We start from the raw sequence: 20,639 nt of genomic DNA on the forward strand, positions 1-20,639 counted from the left end.
GACGTGGTCAGTTGATGTTAGTCAAGAATGTCCTTAAGATGACAAATGCGCCGTTATCAGCACATCACTGCGTATGAACGAGGGCGTGTAATGGGTCTACGAGAAGATGACTGTTCCTTCTGAGATACTGCGAAAATATTTAGCAGGAATGTAGACAGCGGTGCTCACGAAAATGTACTCTAGCAAGAAGACCGGGATCTGGACGGCCACGTGGAACAACTGAGAGGGAAGACCATCGTATTCGGCGTATGGCTCTGGAGCATCGTACTTCTCTTCAGCATGAATTTGAGCAGCAAGTGGAGCTACAGCGACACAACAAACTGCTACAAATCTGTTACTTTAAGAGAGATCCGAGCCAGACGCGCTGTACGATGTATTCCACTCACCCCAAACCACCACCATTTCCGACTTCAGTGGTGCCAGGCGAGAGCTCATTGGACGGCATGGTGGAGGTCTGTTGAGACTGCTCCTGAAAGCGGGTTCTGCCTCAGTGCCAGTGATGGCCACGTGTTGGTTAGATAGAGGCCAGTTGAGGACCAGCAACCAACCTGTCTGAGTGATAGATATACTGGACCTACTCCAGGAATTATGGTGTAGGATGCGCCAGCAGAGCACTCTTGTCGTAACCTGACTGCAAGTTTGTATGTCAGTGTGGTGATTCGACCACATGTGCTGACAGTCATGAACAGCTTTCCATGGGGTCAGGGGGTGTTTTCCAACAGCATGGCGCTCGCCCACATACCACTGTTGCAGCCTGACATGATCTAAACATTTCCGACATGTTGCCTTGGCGTGCTCGATCGCCAGATGTGTGTCCAGTCGATCACATACGGGACATCGTTTGACGACAACTCCAGTGTCATCCACTAACCACATTAACCGACCCTATACTAAACGACGAAGTGCAACAGGCACGGAACTCCATGCTACAAACTGACATCCGGCACCCGTACAACATAGTACACGCTCGTTTACATGCTTTCATTGAACATTCTGGCTGTTACACCGATTATTAGTCACCAGTATTTCACATTTTCAATGGCCTATCTCACGTTTCTATTACATGCAGGTGACTTAGCTCTGATAGCAGAGAATGAAGATGACATTCAGAATGGAGTTGCAGCAGACAACCTTTGAATAAAACATAGAACTCTCTGTAAATGACTGTAAATGAGGCGAAACTGATGGCATTTCAGTACATACAGCCAGGAAAACCTAAAATATTCCTGAACAGCAAAATCTTGGAACAAGTTAAGATTTAAAATAGCTAGGATCCTACAACACACACGAATAAAACAATGACATGGATAAAAATTTTAGTAAATGTACTTCCGTATGTTGAACGATCGTAAAACAAACTCAAAAGGAATATTGGAAGGAAACCCAGTAGAAGATTTTTGGAAACTATAGTAGTACCAGCCCTTACTTGTGGAGGTAAAGTGTGCATGACAACAGGGAAGCAAAAAACAGGCTTAAGAAATGTGGTTTCTGAGAAATGTAGGCAGATGTACCATACAAGAGAAGATTGTAAAGAAATGAGGATATAAGCAGTGATTCAGGAATATATAACCTAAACCAAAAAATTAAAAGTAAATTAGAGAAAATTGAAGTAACATGTGGACCCTACAGGGGTAGAAAGACTTCAGGTGAAGGCTTTCAGTTTTAGATGCTCTGGAAAGAAGAAATGAACAAAGGCTACATAAGAGAATGAATACCGTAACAAGCAATTTGCCTAATACATGAATTGATGTGAAAGGAGGTTTCATATGCTTACTTTTACAGATGTTTATTATGTGTACAATGTATCACTTTCATCATACGCCTATCATTGTATGATATAATGCACGTAATCTTTCATGTGTATCACATTTTGTAATGGACGTCTTGTGGGCTTCTAGTTGCCTTGCTGTAAGTAATATTCGAAACAGTGATGTAAATACAATCTGTATGTCTCTGGAGGGCCCATGGGTAACCACCGATCGCCGTGTCGTCTTCAGCTGAAGGCGTCACTGGATTCGGTGTGGAGGGGCATGTCATCAGCAGACTGCTCTCCCGGCCGTTCTCAGTTTTCGTGACCTGGGACAGCTACTACTCGGTGAAGTAGCTTCTCAGTTGGCATTACAAGGCTGGGTGCACTTGGTTCCAGTCTCCCTGCCAGGGAAAAGTCTCTGGCAGTACCGGGAATCGAACCTGATTCTCCACGAGGCATTTAGCTGCACTGACCACTCGGCTATAGAGGTGGACGCGGTAGTTACACTGCCTAACAGAAAAATTGAAGCACCCAAACTATATTGACGGATTTCGCTGAAACCTAGAGATGGTGCATACTATCGGCAGTGATGCAAATGGCAATAGTTACAGTTCCCTGTGTAGGTAGAAGATCCAGCTAAGTGCTTTAATATTGTTCGTGTTTGGTGTTGTTACCAGGCCTAATAGCGTTTACAAGGTCAGCGTCAGATGCGGTGTGATCATTGTGGAGAACATGGATATGCCGCGTACAGGGTTGAGACAGCGCTGTCAGCACCTGAAGGAGTTTAAAAGGAGCCTTATTGTGTGTTCTATTTGGTTAACTATTCGATCATACAATATCCTGATTTGTGGAGCATTCAGATGTGACAGTAACCTGATGCACTACTTAGAAAAGAGCGAATAGGCCTACTCGTCAAGTTTTCGGTCGACAAAGTCTGGTCAGAAATCGCCGTGTTGCGCACCAAGCCCATCGTAGCCTCTTCACACCTGAGAGTAAGTGACTGACTCCATTCAACATTCTGTGCCACCCCACACCATTGGTGAGAGAATAGCAGCAACCGGGCTAGGCAGTTAGTGACATAAATATCAGCATCCCATTTCAAATGGCTTCATTTCGTGTCGTGATGTGAAAGGGAAGCATGGAGCAGGGGTGAATGGCGTCTCTGTGGGCAGATCCATAAATTACGATTTGCACTACCCCAGATGATTATCTTTGGCATTGGTAGTAAGTGTGTAGGTTGAGCCCACTCGCAGAGAATTTAAGAACATTTTCCATGTTCTAGTAATAGATGCTGGTACGAAAATAAAGAAAATGAATTGGTTTATGGAAATTATTGACTTTGTAATTGTTCTTTATTTGCGAAACCATTACCACCCACCAACCCTATTTTTCGATACCTTAGATTAATGAATATTTTTCTACGTAATGTCTCATATTTTTCACTCTATTCAAATTTAGTTTGATTTTTATATGTATGTACGTCGATATTTTGAGATTTTGAAATCGATACAATATCTAGTGTGAATACCTTTGTACTTATTGGTATCTTTGATGCTGGGTGGTAACATTTGGCGCGGAAGCATACAGAGTAGTCAAGTTTTTGTGTTGCATATGAATAATCTTTGTGTTGGAAATGAAAAGATAAGTCTGAGTTGTGGACAATGAAAAATGTTGTGAGTTTTATTAAGAGCAGTAACGGCTGCGAAATTGTATGGTGAAAGGATAAAAAGTTTAATAAACAAGAATTTTTGTGAAAAGTGAGTGTCAAGAGTTATTTTCAAGTGACCATTTTTTAAAAAAATATTAACCACATTGCATTGAAAAACATAAATAATCAAATTAAATCCTGAAAGATTGTCATCATAAGTTCTTCAAGTCGGTGTCATTAAATTCTGATTGCCTTTCTCTATTTAGACAACACTTTTAATTACGAGCCAAAGCCAGAGAGAGATCGTCATTGGATTGCAAATACAAGATAAGTGATATTATTGTTAATTTTCTTCAGTGACTGTAATCAATTGATGTAGCAATACCTCCCACATTAAAGACCTTTTTGTTGCGCAATGAAAAGATCATACTTTCAGTCCGCAACGTGATAATTTTTGAACTGATTAACTGTTAGTGGAGGTATTGTTATAACTTGCATCCGTAAGATTCGGAGCTATTTGAAGGAAACCCGGTGGGTTTATTTTTCTTCTTAATGGTACGGTATTTATTTCATTTTTTCATCCTCCAGGTTCTTTTTTGCTGAACGTCGCTGTTGTTATGCGACTTTGATTGCTTCTCGTCGCCCACTCATAATATTCTTTTGGTAGTGTCTCGGCACTTCACATGCACATGAAGTAGAAGAGCTGCTGAAGCTGGAAGCCGGCGTTTTCTTCTCGATGGGCTCAGCTTTTGCCCTGCTGGGCAAAGCAATAGCGGTGGCAATCTGTATATATAGTTGGTATTCAAGTTTCAAAGTACTTTCTAAATCCTCTACATTTGTGAACGAATTTTGATGAAAATATATAATATTTTTCAGATTACTACATTTTGTAAATGGAAAACCAATGTAAAAAACACATAAAAGTGATTGAAATCGAAAAAAATTAAGTTAAGAAAAGAATTATTTACGTTTGAAACCAGACATGTTCTCATGTTAATCGTAATGGAACTTGCATCAACGCCACCTATCATACACTCTCGAAACTTTTTAAATGCCAATTCATATTAGAAACTTAGAAGTGAGTTGCCGTACTAGGCTATTAGAATGTCTAACGAGGTTGCGCCTTTTTGCAAACACTTCCTGCTGTACGCTGATAGCCTGTCGCCGCAGCGAGAGTTGGCTCAGAGCCACGATGAGCGAGCGTGACCTTCACACTGATAGAGTAAGAGCTAGTCACAGAGCGGGTCACACACCGCCAGCCATCGCAGTTTCCTGTCGCGGTCAGTCTGAATTAGTCATCGCTTGGAACAGGACCTTACGTAAAACTGAGCTGGCTACAGCAACAGTATAGATCAATTTTTTGCTAAGTTCTCAGCCAAATATTAAGCGATTTTAAAAATTAAAGTGATAAGACTGCTTTAGTTGTCGCTAATCTACATGACTGCTTTAGCTATTAGAAATTCTCAGTTGATATTCTGTGTTGTACATCACACATCAAAATTTTTCCCGAGCATTACTATATTTCGGAATTTTATCATTAAAAGTGTAACACAATTTCATTTTTGTTTTTTGTGTAGTTAAAACATTTGATCATCGAGTCATATTTATGACATACATAGGATAATTTTAAATAAAATTGAACGGATTTACATTAACAGCGCCATTAAATTGTGTGACTTCCTTAAAATCACGAGATGCATCATAAGCCTCGAGATAATTATTTGGAGGATTAGATTCCATGCTTGTTGAGGAAGAACTTCATTTCTTCCATTTTTTAATACAGATACTTTGTAATTTAGGTTGGTCAAATAAGGAAGAGTCAACTAACGGATTATTTTTCCTTTTTGTCTGAAAAAAACAAAGATTTAATAAGGTATGTGAAACTCCATCGAGTTATAGTAATTAGTGATATCTAACTCAAAATATCTCTTTTCATTTAATCAAGTAATTTAGATGTTATGTGGCTCAAAGAAAGATATGAGAATTTTTGGGGTTTTTAGTCTTTCATGCTCTAGCTCGAGTGAATAATCTTGGCTGATATCTAACTACAGGAACACGAATTTCCATCGATTCTACAACAAACATTCTTCTGGAAGAGTGTCTTTTATTTCAATTCCAGCGTCATTTTTATAAGCCCATCGAAGAATTGCATCTCCCGCAGTTGGACTCCAAGTAAAACTTACTGTTAAATGTCCTTCCAACATTACTTACTTATAATCTTTGAAAAATCCGCCCAGTAATTGTTATGGATAGAGGACCTCACTTCTTGTCGTTCTTAATTTGCCAGTGTTAACTATATGATCTTCCATAGCTAACCCATGAGTTAGAGAGAAAGTCAGTCAAATAAGGGCATATGATTAAATGAAAGGATGATAGCTTCTTGATAAAATATTGTTTCTTTTATAACTGTGACGACTTCGGAAAGTTTTGCTATGCAATTATAAATTAACTTTTTATTGGATCTTCCATCATAAGTTGGATAATCTGTACCATCAGCACCAATAATACTAAAAATCATGTACAGTGAGTGTGAAGAGGATGAACCCAACCATCTCCAATATTTATATTATTCTCACTGTTCTTGTTGCGGAGATTTAAATTATTTTTAGTCATCTCATTCACAGGGAATGAGTAGAATTAATAGCTTTTGACTTTGTTCATGATTTAATAAAGATAAAATTTCAATAATTTCAAAATTAACTGACTGACCATCTAAGTGACTAACTGATTAACTTGCTGAGTAACTAACCGACTGACCAACTGACTGACTGACTCACTCACTAACTGACTAACTGACTTACTAACTGAACGACTGAGCAATTAAAAACAATTGATTAATGTTTCTTTCTTCTCTAATCAGTGTTTGCAAAATACTATCTGGAGGTTGTGAAAATGACTAGATGAAATAGAAAGATATAAGAGCAATTAAAAAAGGAGTTTAGTAAAGGGAAAAAATCAACATAGAACAGAATATGAAAAATATAAAAAAGATCAACCAGTTATTGCTGGAATCGAAAATGTGAAATAAAGAACCATGGCTTAGGTGATAATGTACTGAAAGCTATTGAAGAAAATAGAGAGGTTAAAAAACAAATAGATTCTTATATCCATTATACTGAATAATTTAATTACGTACCATCAATTAAACAAGATTACACATTACGTGAATCAGAAATACAGGGGCTATTGAAAAAATATGACAAATAAAAGGAAGCAGTCGAGAAAATAAAGGACAGTGATGTCAAAAAAATACATATAAGTGAAAGAACGCTATCATATGTAAACCACAGTGAAGACAAAGCTTTTGGTTTAAGACCTGTTGGTATCTTTAAATATATAGGTAGATTACCAGTAACATCTGAAAGAGATAAATTAACAGTTGGTGAAAAGACATATGAAGGAACCGAAGAGTTAATGAAGCTTTTAGCCAAAAAGCATGTTACTATGGATGATGTGGATGAGAAATTCGATTCAGTTGATTTATCAAATTGTCTTGATATACTGTATAGTACAGAAGCATTGTATTCTAAAAATAAATAAAACAGAGTCAAAGTGAGATGGGGAATCAAATATAAAGGTTTGATAAAAGAAATTGTTAATGTTTATTTTCCAAAGTTAAGAATACCAAATTAGAATCTTCAGGTTATTCAGAATAAACTTCACCTGAGGAAACAGAACACAGTATGAAGACTGCTTCAACAGTCTTTGGTGATGGTCTGAGTAAAAAATACACAGAAAAACCAGTTGAATATGTCTGGATGAATGATATCTGATATCCACCAATTAATTGATAAATTAGCTGTAATCCATGGAGAAGAATTGACTGGAAATAAAAAATATCATAATGTACAAGTTGGCATAGCACAGATGTAACAAATAAATTTACTGATTTCATAGTCGATAATCCAATAGGAATTCCATATTTAAGTAGATTTTTGAATAATCTTCCTCACACATTTTTGGAAAACTGAAAAACGTGGAAAAGATTAGTCAGTTGGGTTTTAAATAATTTACCAATGCAAGATATGCATTTGGCAGTGTTTTTTTACTGCGGACCTTTCGCTAAACTTGAAGAAAGACTAGCATGTGGTGATCCTGGAATAAGTAAATTAGTTTGAAAACTACACAATATCGCATATAGAGATACTAAAGATACAGAAAAAAGACACAAAGCAGATAATGAATTTCATTTAGCTCCAAATGAAAGAATGCATGCAAGCGATGCTTCTTTAGGTGAAAAAATTGCTGCAACTGCAATTATAGGAATAATGTATGGAAAGAAAAAATTGGAATGGGCTTAGTTGTGGGTGATGTGGATGTGTTAAGCAGTTGTAATTGTTATTCTACAGCGAATGGATTATCATGTTTTATTTTAGTGTGTTCAAGATCATGAAACATCGCCTTTTCTTTATCAGTTCGCATATCTTCAATTTATTCTTGTAATTCGTAAAACATTAAAAAAATTAAAGAGGAGGAAAACGCTCCCTCAAGAGATAATGAAATATTAGTGAACAAGGTTATTTTGGTGTGGGGAAGGTTCTGAAATTGGGTACAACTATTTCTCAAGAATATAATTTTAAAATATCTCTTAGTATTACCATTCTGCACTTTCAGAGGTGGGGTTCACACCTCTGAAATTCCATAATGAATAAAGAACTAAACATCATTTGTAATTTGAATAATCCATGGTTTAAAGTAAGAGATGTTGCTGAAATATTAGAATGTAAAGATACAAACCAAGCAAATGGAAAGAATATAGATACAGACGATACTAATATATGAGAAAATTTTTGACCTGTCCACCAGACGGTTAAACCATGTCCCAAGACAAGGTTAAAATGTAATGAAAAATCTTGAATAACATACAGAATGTCACTTCTAATTGAATAATCTATGGCTTAAAGCAAAAGATGTTGCTGAAATTTTAGAATAGAGAGACAGTGATAAAGCAATTATAAATAATGTAGATGTTGAAGATAAGACGAAATATGTAGATATTTTTGGGGCCGATATATTTATCGATAATAGTCTCTTTAAATCCACAAAAAATACAGTTTTTTTTACTGATCATGGTCTCTGTGATTTTGTTATGAGTTAAAATTACCAGCTGCAAAAACTACAAACCTTTAAGTAAACTAATACAATACAATCCTTTTCCATTTGTTTAAAATATTCAGCAGTCAAATTTTTATCTCCTGGAATTCCATAAAAACATAAAATATCATTAGTAATTAAGACATTCTTCTCTTCAGACGTCCATAATATTGACGTAAGTAAACTAATGCATAAATATCTCAATAAATGGAAGTCCTCAAGAAGTGTAGAAAATGCGAAAATGTGGAGTCAATTGATAATTTTTATCCACACATGTATACAGAGTATAAGTATTCAAACATATGTAAACAATGTCAAAAAAGCTATCACTAAATACATACAACAATAAACTAATTCTTTGTGCATGTGGGAAAATATTACAACTAGACATTATAAGAAATATTTAAAGCAAATTTTGACTGAAGCGCATTCTAAAACATTATTGTCAATAGAAAAACAAGATAAAGAGGCTGATGCTGATTCTAAAAATCTATTGGTTGTCAAGAAGTTAAGAATTTTAGTTGTTTTTACTTAAATTTAACATTAAAGAAAAACACTCAAGTAGATGCAAGAGTTGTCATCAAGATTACTATAAACATCGAAGGATGTTAAATAAAATTAATAGAGTTTCAACTGATGAAGAACATTCTATAAATAAAGAACACATAAGCAGTAAAAATGTATTGGTCATTAAGAAGTTAAAGATTTGAGTTGTTTCTACAAAAGCAGGGACAAGCGCTCAAGTAATGTAAGCCTTGTCAACTAGAAGAAAGACAGCAAAGAAAAATAGTGTGTACACATGGAAAAAAAATAGTTAAAAGTGATCTCAAAAAACATTTCGGACAAAAAGACACATAAAACTAAATGAAACAACTACATTTGAAACTCTTTTGAAAAACTAATGTTTTCTGTCCTAAATAAATGGAAACCTCATTGAGAGAGTTTACAGTCGCCAAACTTTGTGATTATTGCAGAAGGAATAATTGAGATTTATATAGCAGATATAGAAAAGCTGATTTAATTAACATAATCATTTAAAATAATTTATCACCTCCTACAAGGACACTCGATAATTTGAAAGTGTCTGAACTAAAAGCCAAAGCAAAGAATCTTGGTATGGAGGATACACAACATTAAAAAAATTAGAATTAAGGGTGCCAGGATAACACGAAGGATACTCGTTCAGTGATATTACCTCTTAACGTGAGATTTATTGGCATTTCCCTTTTAGACAATACCATGATTTTGGCCATGTAAGAGTTAGCATACTAGCCGAATGATTCACTGCGCTGAAATAGTCTATTTTATTACTTACTGAAGGAAAGATTGTACGTGTATGGTAAGGTGCCCATTTCTCTGACATTGTTGAGAAGTCCCCTTTTTATTGTGATCCCTCCAAAACTTTCTGTCAACGTTTTCTTAAATATTATCTTATAGTAAATGTTGAACAAAAGAGGAGGCAATACCAAGCCTTGACGAATATGTTTCGTGATTGAGGTCGTTCCCGAAGCTCCCTGATCACTTTTGACGTCTGCTATCTGATTCAGGTATAGGTTAAAGTTTGCGAGTAGATAAATACGCGCAGTACCAGTTTCTCGTAGAGTGTCTGATAGTTTTTCATGTTTGATACGGATAATGGCCTTTTTGTAATACATGAAATATTGATAGATATACACGTTCACATCTTTAGAGCGTTGTACCAGTTCATTTGACGAGGAAAGAGCATCGCTTTTGCCAGCACCGTTTCGGAAATCATGTTGACAATGGCCCATGAGAGATTCTCAGTTATTATGAATTTTGGTGTGTGAACTGATCTAGACATTTACATTATACACGTATTTCCCTGATACGTGTCGGGACCACTGCTGATATTATAAGTTGTTGCTTGCGGTAGTACGACTGTTTCATTCGATGTCAGTAATCGAAAGTGGCACTGTACGCCAAGCGTATTTTCCACTGAAAATATTTCTCGAAAAGGAACACTGTACTGTGTAGAGACGATTGAGGGTGAGTGGCATTGATTGCTTCGCTGAACTGTAACGGTACTGAGCAGCAAATTCCTAGAAATGTCATGAAAGGAATTTCAGTGCTCCAGATTTGCGATTTGGTGGCGACTGAGTTACTTATTGACGCTAGACAAAGCTTTCGAGGATACGCCAACGTTGCTAACATGAGTAGCTACTTGGTCCGTCAGTCAACTTTAACGTGTTAACGGCAGGATGGTGTGTTCGATTTCGTCGATATGGAGTAACAGTACATAGAACAACGGAGCACTGCCCATGGGATCTAATGCTGCCTCCCTGTCAGGCTACAAATCAGGCAATGTTGCCTGTCGCAAAGTCGGGAATCCACAAGCTGTTAAGCAGCTGCATTTTGGAACCGTGAATGTACCCGCAATAATGCTTTACGCTGAGGTCTCGTATTCCAATTGGACAACTCCAACTCCAAATCAAACTATGGAATGCATTCTTTGTGCATACCATCGCATTCTGAAGAAAATATCTTATTTTCCCTTGGTAGTTTATAAGAGAGCACTGGTCCAACTTTCTGAGGTACGAAACCCATTCAAAAAGAACTATTTCGATTCTGTTCCAAGCCACCAGTTTACCTCTCCTCAGTCTCCAGCTTCAGGCTACGCTATTTCATAATCAAATGCAGTTTAAAAGTTAAACAACAGTGAATGGTACAATGGACATACTAAAACACTCAACATGAGAGGTACAAAAACTACTAGCAGTATTTAACTTATGCTATGCGAATTTCCCCACACAATGCAAGCCTCTACACTTGCTTTATTGTTCACTTATACTGAAATGTATTTATACATGTTTATACGAACTTACTAATGCTTGAGTGCCACATATAATCACTGGCGAAAGATACGGGAATAAGTACTTAAAGTGTCGAAGATCCTCTCTTCCGTGACACGACCCATGTGTAAACAAAATTTAACTTAAAATACCTAAGAAAACTGCTGTCATCTTAAATTATTATCCATGTCCCAAACACACGGCATTTGTAATGTACAGGGTGTTTCAAATATGACTGGTATATTTGAAACGGCAATAAAAACTGAACGAGCAGCGATAGAAATACGCCGTTTGTTGCAAATATGCTTGGGACAACAGTACATTTTCAGGCGGACAAACTTTCGAAATTACAGCAGTTACAATTTTCAACAACAGATGGCGCTGCAAGTGAGGTGAAAGATATAGAAGACAACGCAGTCTGTGGGTGCGCCATTCTGTACGTCGTCTTTCTGCTGTAAGCGTGTGCTGTTCACAACGTGCAAGTGTGCTGTGGCCAACATGCTTTATTCCTTAGAACAGAGGATTTTTCTGGTGTTGGAATTCCACCGCCTAGAACACAGTGTTGTTGCAACAAGACGAAGTTTTCAACGGAGGTTTAATGTAACCAAAGGACCGAAAAGCGATACAATAAAGGATATGTTTGAAAAATTTCAACGCACTGGGAACGTGACGGATGAACGTGCTGGAAAGGTAGGGCGACCGCTTACGGCAACCACAGAGGGCAACGCGCAGCTAGTGCAGCAGGTGATCCAACAGCGGCCTCGGGTTTCCGTTCGCCGTGTTGCAGCTGCGGTCCAAATGACGCCAACGTCCATGTATCGTCTCATGCGCCAGAGTTTACACCTCTATCCATACAAAATTCAAATGCGGCAAACCCTCAGCGCCGCTACCATTGCTGCACGAGAGACATTTGCTAACGATATAGTGCACAGGATTGATGACGGCGATATGCATGTGGGCAGCATTTGGTTTACTGACGAAGCTTATTTTTACCTGGACGGCTTCGTCAATAAACAGAACTGGCGCATATGGGGAACCGAAAAGCCCCATGTTGCAGTCCCATCGTCCCTGCATCCTCAAAAAGTACTGGTCTGGGCCGCCATTTCTTCCAAAGGAATCATTGGCCCATTTTTCAGATCCGAAACGATTACTGCATCACGCTATCTGGACATTCTTCGTGAATTTGTGGCGGTACAAACTGCCTTAGACGACACTGCGAACACCTCGTGGTTTATGCAAGATGGTGCCCGGCCACATCGCACGGCCGACGTCTTTAATTTCCTGAATGAATATTTCGATGATCGTGTGATTGCTTTGGGCTATCCGACACATACAGGAGGCGGCGTGGATTGGCCTCCCTATTCGCCAGACATGAACCCCTGTGACTTCTTTCTGTGGGGACACTTGAAAGACCAGGTGTACCGCCAGAATCCAGAAACAATTGAGCAGCTGAAGCAGTACATCTCATCTGCATGTGAAGCCATTCCGCCAGACACGTTGTCAAAGGTTTCGGGTAATTTCATTCAGAGACTACGCCATATTATTGCTACGCATGGTGGATATGTGGAACCGCAGCGCCATCTGTTGTTGACAATTGTAACTACTGTAATTTCGAAAGTTTGTCTGCCTGTAAATGTACTGTTGTCCCAAGCATATTGCAACAAACGGTGTATTTCTATCGCTGCTCGTTTAGTTTTTATTACCGTTTCAAATATACCGGTCATTTTTGAAACACCCTGTATTATCAGTATAGGTAACGATAAAACGGTGAGACTGACTTCGGAAAATTATACGTCTGCTACAAGAATCATTACAATTGATCCATGAGTCAATTTTGAAATCCACGTATTTCATTAAATGTTAGTTAACTTATATATTCTTAAAAAACTCTTACGTAGTAGTTTCACTTTCGCTTATGAGGACAATCGTTCCGACGTCTTTTCACAGCTACAACGTTTTATCTCTTCTTTCATGACGGTGCCGCCTACATTTTAAAGTAATTGGTTAATAAGAAGGTTAGAACCTTATTTTATTTCATTTTCAACATTCTTACTAAAACCTAAAAAATGTTTTGCATCACCCCGGTTCCGAGAGTTCCGGAGCCTGTACAGAAAATTCGAACAGATATCAACATAAACATCATTTTCGTCCTTTTTATTGCACATGAAAACCACACATTGCACATTGTACCACCATACATCGAGACCTTCAGAAGTGGTGATCCAGATTGCTCTACACACCGGTACCTCTAATACCCGGTAGCACGTCCTCTTACTTTGATACATGCATGTATTCGTCGTGGCATACTATCCACAAGCATCAGGGCAGTGTTGGTCGAGATTGTCCCACTCCCTAACGGCGATTCGGCTTAGAAGCCTCAGAGTGGTTGTTGGGTCACGTCGTCTATAAACAGCCTTTTTCAATCCATCCCAGGCATGTCGATAGAGTTCATGTCTAGAGAACATGCTGGTCACTCGAGTCGAGCGATGTCGTTATCTTGAAGGAAGTCATTCACAAGACGTGCATGATGGGGGCGCGAATTGTTGTCCATAATGACGAATGCCTCGCCAATATGTTCCCGATATGGTTGCACTAACGGTCGGAGGATGGCATTCGCGTATCATACAGCCGTTACAGCGCCTTCCATGACCACCAGCGGCGTACGTCGGCTCCACACAATGCCACCCCAAAACACCAGGGAACCTCCACCTTGCTGCACTCGCTGGACAGTGTGTCTAATGCGTTCAGCCTGACCGGATTGTCTCTAAACACGTCACCAACGATTGTCTGGTTGAAAGCATCTGCGACACTTATCGGTGAACAGAACGTGATGTCAGTCCTGAGCGGTCCATTCGGTATATTGTTGGGCCTATCTGCTTAGCACTGCATGGTGTCGTGGTTGCAAAGATAGACCTCGCCATGGACGTCGGGAGGGAATTTGCGCATCATGCACAGTCTGAGTTGTAACACGGCGTCCTGTGGCTGCACGAAAAGCATTATCACAACATGGTTGCGTTGTTGTCAGGGTTCCTCCGAGCCATAATCCGTATGTAGCGGTCATCCACTGCAGTATAGCCCATGGGCGGCCTGAGCGAAGTATATCATCGACAGTTTCTGTCTCTCTGTATCTCCTCCATGTCTGAACATCATCGGTTTGCTTCACTCCGAGACGCCTGCACCCTTCCCTCGCTGAGAGCCCTTTCTGGCACAAAGTAACAATGCGGACGCGATCGAACCGCGGTATTGACCGTCTAGGCATGGTTGAACTACAGACAACACGAGCAGTGTACCTCCTTCCTGGTGGAATAACTGGAACTGATCGGCTGTCGGACCCCATCCATGTAGTAGGCGCTGCTCATGCATGATTGTTTACATCTTTGGAAGGGTTTAGTGACATCTCTGAACAGTCAAAGGGACTGTGTCTCTGATACCATGTCACAATCATCGTCTGTCTGCAGGAGTTTTGGTTACCTGGGTGATGCAAACATTTTTTATGTGTGTATAAGTACAGCTGCCATACATTAGAGTTGACATGTTTATGAGCTGCAGCAACCTCACTAGTGCTCACGGGATGACTACAAATAATGAAAAACATAGTTCATAAGGTTTCATATAATAACATGTCTTTAATGTGAAACAGTCTATAATGTACCGTATTGTCTCATAATAATTATTCTTTGAGAAGGAACGTTTATGCCGAGGCACAGCAGATTCTATATTTTGTAAAAGTAAAAGTTAAAATATTCTTATTTGTTTTCTTTTTTATAGGGTTCTTTTAGCATTTGTTAGGATGCGTTCCATAATCTTACGCATCAGCCTACAGCAGACGTCGTACGCTAAAAAAATGCATTATACATTCTATACCTTTCGCAATAATGATTGCGTCATATCTCTACTACAAATATCACCTCAGATCTAGTTTGCTAAATGAATTACAGTTTGCGATATATAGAAACGATACATAAAGAAGATTCCAATACAAACTTTTAAGTGGCTTGCGTGATATCATTTTAGGATTTTCCGTACCACTACCGCTGGTGTTAGCAAATCCGCGCTGTCACACACAGTTTCTCTGCTTTTAGGGTAATTAGATTCCAGATTAAAAAAGTTTTATTTGTTGCGAGGATTCTGGAAAAATGCGGCAATCTGTAAATGAAACCGCCTGCAGGAATCCAAAACAATTTTGCCACCTCTTAGACGTTCAAAGCCATAGTAAAGGAGGCAAGGCTGCAGAGAGCGAACGAATTACTAGACGCGATATAATACTGCGTCAGTTCAGTAGAGTTTGTGGTGAGGAAACTTAAATTGGAATCCATGTAAGAAAGGCAGCGTTGTTTTCAGTCAATCCTGTTTTTAGACGACCGGTAGTGGATGAATATTCCAGTATTCTAAGAAGTCCGAAATAACTATATTGCTATATCTCATCCCGGCACCTTGAGAACAAGACGAGATAATTTAGATAATAGAATGAGACATATGTCTCTCTCTTCACATGTGAATGGGACGGGACAGAGAATCGATAACATTGGTAAGTAGTACCTTCCGCTATAATTGCACAGAGTCTGCAGAGTATGTGTGTTGATACCGATCTAGACCAGGAGCGCCACGAATTCGGTTCGTGTGACATTCTCTGGCTCGTGTGACGTGACTCTACCGCCACTCCACGCAGTCTGAGTGCGATGACATGGGGCGGGGGGGGGGGGGGGGAGGTGTCAGGTGGTGGCAGGGAAGGGTGTGGTAGTGGAGGAAACAGGGGAGCTTATGGCACGTCACATTTAGATGGCAATGCACTCACACTGTATACGACTTTGTTTCATATTTCGTATTTCTAAATAACATACATCGCAAACGAAACAAATTTTCGGTATGACTCAATTATTTTGGAGGGCTAATAATATAGTACAATTTTTATCTGATACAAACTGTCGGTTTACGAAGAGACATAAACAATTCCGCAAATTTTAGTACTCAAGTTGACACGTAATCGTAACTTACTTAGTTTCATAACCGAAGAAAGGTCTTTCACATACATATATTAATCGAAATATTTTATCACTTTTACATTATGGACACGATGAATCTTTACCTGCGGTAAACAATGAAGACCACCTGCAGAGTTTTGAAGTGAAAGGATTTACCATTAAAAATGAATCACGCTGTAGACCAACCAAATCTACACAGAGACTCTTCTCAAGCACAATGAATTATTTGAACCTCATGTTGTCTTTACCGACAGTGATTTTAGGGACTGGACTGTCTTTTTTGTCAGAATTTGTGTCTTCTGCAATGTGGTTTCCTTTTTAAATGCACCCCCTTAAAATCAGAAACACCTTCCAATTTCTTATTGGGAAGTATGCAGCCAATTCCAATTAAAATGAGATATCAGCAATCCATTGCGGATGTTCTAATTTTCCTTCCTGCCCCCTTTCTTCTTCATAAATTCTACAATATCAGGTTTTAAATCGAAAAATCTAGGCATGCCACGTGACTTAATCAACTTTCTGCAGTCATACATTAAGTCCCAACACTCCTCGTTCAGTTCCATGAAAAACTGTTGCATCTGACAGTGGAATAACGCATACGACTTCGGAAAATTGACTACCCACACCACAAATTTTTTCACGTTCTCGTGATGAATAGAACAATGAACTCCGTCTGTCGATCGTTTTATCTTTTTGCTCTTCCGCTCTCAACTAAATCTTTAATTTCCTTCTGCAACATACTGCAATGTCGTTTCATAGCAGATCTGTAACATGCATCGATTATGCGACTGCATAATAGATATTTAGAATTTTCATCCGTCTCTCCTGTTCTTCGTCTACATCTACATCCATACTCCGAAAGCCACCTGACTGTGTGTGGCGGAGGGTATTTTGAGTACCTCTATCGGTTCTCCCTTCTATTACAGTCTTGTATTGTTCGTGGAAAGAAAGATTTTCAGTATGCCTCTGTGTGGGCTCTAATCTCTCTGATTTCATCCTCATGGTCTCTTCGCGAGATATACGTAGGAGGAAGCAATATACTGCTGGACCCCTCGGTGAAGGTACTTCCTCGAAACTTCAACAAAAGCCCGTACTGAGTTACTGAGCGTCTCTCCTGCAGTCTTCCACTGGAGTTTATCTATCATCTCCGTAACGCTTTCGCGATTACTAAATGATACTATAACGAAGCGCGCTGCTCTCCGTTGGATCTTCTCTATCTCTTCTATCAACCCCGTCTGGTACGGATCACACACTGGTGAGCAATATTCAAGCAGTGGGCGAACAAGTGTGCTGTAACCTACTTCCTTTTTTTACGGATTGCATTTCCTTAGGATTCTTCCAATGAATCTCAGTATGGCAACTCCTTTACCGACGATCAACTTTATATGATCATTCCATTTTAAATCACTCCTAATGCCTACTCCTAGTTAATTTATGGAATTAACTGCTTCCAGTTGCTGACCTGCTATATGTAGCTAAATGACAAAGGATCTTTCTTTCTATGTATTCGCAACACATTACACTTGTCTAAATTGAGATTCAGTTGCCATTCCCTGCACTGTACGTCAATTCGTTGCAGAACCTCCTGCATTTCAGTACAATTTTCCATTGTTACAACCTCTCAATATACTACAGTATCATCCACAAAAAGCCTCAGTGAACTTCCGATGTCATCCACAAGGTCTTTTATGTATATCGTGAATAGCAACGGTCCTACGACACTCCCCTGTGGCACACCTGAAATCACTCTTACTGCGGAAGACTTCTCTCCATTGAGAATGACACGCTGCGTTCTCTTACCTAGGAACTCTTCAATCCAATCACACAGTTGGTCTGATAGTCCACATGCTCTTACTTTGTGCAGTAAACGACTGTGGGGAACTGTGTCAAACGTCTTGTGGAAGTCAAGCAACATGGCATTTACCTGAGAACCCCTGTCTATGGCCCTCTGATTAACATGGACGAATAGCGCGAGCTGGATTTCACACGACCGTCATTTTCGGAATCCATGCTGATTTCTACAGAGTAGGTTTCTACTCTCCAGAAAAGTCATTATACTCGAACATAATACGTGTTCCAAAATTCTACAACTGATCGACGTTAGAGATATAGGTCTATAGTACTGCACATCTATTCGACGTCCCTTCTTGAAAACGGGGATGGCCTGTGCCCCTTTCCAATCTTTGGAACGCTACGCTCTTCTAGAGACGTACGGTACACCGCTGCAAGATGGAGGACAAGTTCCTTCGCATACTCTGTGTAAAATCGAACTGGTATCCCATCAGGTCCTGCGGCCTTTCCTCTTTTGAGCGATTTTAATTGTTTTCCTATCCCTCTGTCATCTATTTCGATATCTACCATTTTGTCCTCTGTGCGACAATCTAAAGAAGGAACTACAGTGCAGTCTTCCTCTGTGAATCAGCTTTGGAAAAAGACATTTAGTGTTTGGGTCTTTAGTCTGTCATCCTCTGTTTCAGTATTATTTTGGTCACAGAGTGTCTAGACATTTTGTTTTGATTCACCTACCACTTTGACATAAGACCAAAATTTCTTAGGATTTTCTGCCAAGTCAGTACATAGAACTTTACTTTCGAATTCATTGAACTCCTCTCGCATAGCCCTCCTCACACTACATTTCACTTCGCCTAATTTTTGTTTGTCTGCAAGGCTTTGGCTGTGTTTATGTTTGCTGTGAAGTTCCCTTTCGTTCCGCAGCAGTTTTCTAACTCGAATGTTGTACCACGGTGGCTCTTATTTCCATTCATCTTAAGACCTGTGATGGCAGATCGATTTGACTGACTCTTTTTGTGGAAACAGTCACTGGACCAGTGAACCTCCAAATTGTGAAGGGCAGACATCGCTGATACGACGAGTCTGCCGGCTGAAAAATCCCGCAACGCAATGCTAAACAAAATATCCAGCTGTACGCGAACTTTCGAGAACGACTGAGAAAAGGCCAAACCTAGGCTGACCTTAATCTAGACCTGCTGTGTCTGTTCCGGAACATGGTGTTTTACCATGCTCTTCCGTTGCTCCAGGATCAAATTTTGGTGAGTGCTGGAAGTCGTTGTTTCAGCATGATGTTTTCTCTTACTCTACATTTACGTTTACATGTACAGGAACATCCATATTGTGCAAGTCAACTGACGGCGTGGGACACAGGGTACTCAGTGTATCTCCGTCACTTCCCCCCTTTCCTGTTCCAGTCAAGAACGATTTGCTGAAGAAGCCTCAGTGCGACCTCGAATATCTCTGACTTTAACTTGGCGGTCTTTTCGAAAGAGGAAGCAATATATTGGTTGAAAAGCTAGGAACGCATCCTTTCGAAATTTTAACAGTAAACAGTATCATTTATTCAGCTCCTCGGCCATTTACTCGGACGTGAAGGCTTGTACTTTATTGTGCCAGATAACCTAACCTAAATCGGCGAGGACTTACGTAGCACCTCTCAGTTAGGCGTCAGTGGATACAGTTATTTACATAAATGCTACGTTTTGGTCGCCTATGATGATCTGCAATCAGTTTCTGTACAGTTGCCTTACAGGGTGAATGTTGTACGCATAGTCTGCCTCACGTTTGCCAAAAATTTGATTGACATAAACCGAAGCTACAGTTTTCGTCATCGGAACGAACATGACAAGTGGGTAGGTTTAAATGCTAAGCATAATAATAATCGTATTATGTTAAGCTGACAACTAATTTAGTTGTATTTCAACAGCCAAAAAATTTGTGAAACGATTTCTAGAGCCGTCTGATCGTTAAAACTCATAACAGGATTCCCGGCGTTAATCATTAGTTCCCGAGAACCGTAAAAATCACAAAAATGCTACACACGATCTTAGAAACAACATGAGAACGCATAACCATGTTTTCTGAGACGTCCAATGAATTACGTTTTTAGGCGGAACTGCACGTCCCACACTAGTTCCCGTGTTACCACCTCAAAAACCGATCGTAGACCATCTTGGATCAACATAACATGTCATCTGAGGCAGTTTTTCAACGAACTGTTCCGTCTTTACATGAGACCAGATTTCATACATGTACTGATATATTACCTCCTCGAAAACCAATCGTTGACTAGTAGTGAGCTCCCTTAGCTGTTCGACACCTGACCTATCAACGGCCACTTGTCATTGGTCAATCTTTCCGTCAACAAATAACGACGATGTGACGATAATTAAAATTTGTTATTGTAATTATCTGAGGAATTGTATGATATTGAAATTATTATTAACAAGTTCTCAGTACAAGTAATGTCATCAACGCTGTTGGAGCAGTGTATTAATATTTAAACAGTAAATATAGATAACAGAAGTTTCGCTACTTGGCGCCCAGCGTTGCAGGTGAACGTT

Source organism: Schistocerca americana, chromosome 5, assembly GCF_021461395.2.
Source record: "Schistocerca americana isolate TAMUIC-IGC-003095 chromosome 5, iqSchAmer2.1, whole genome shotgun sequence".
Taxonomy (NCBI): Eukaryota; Metazoa; Arthropoda; class Insecta; order Orthoptera; family Acrididae; genus Schistocerca; species Schistocerca americana.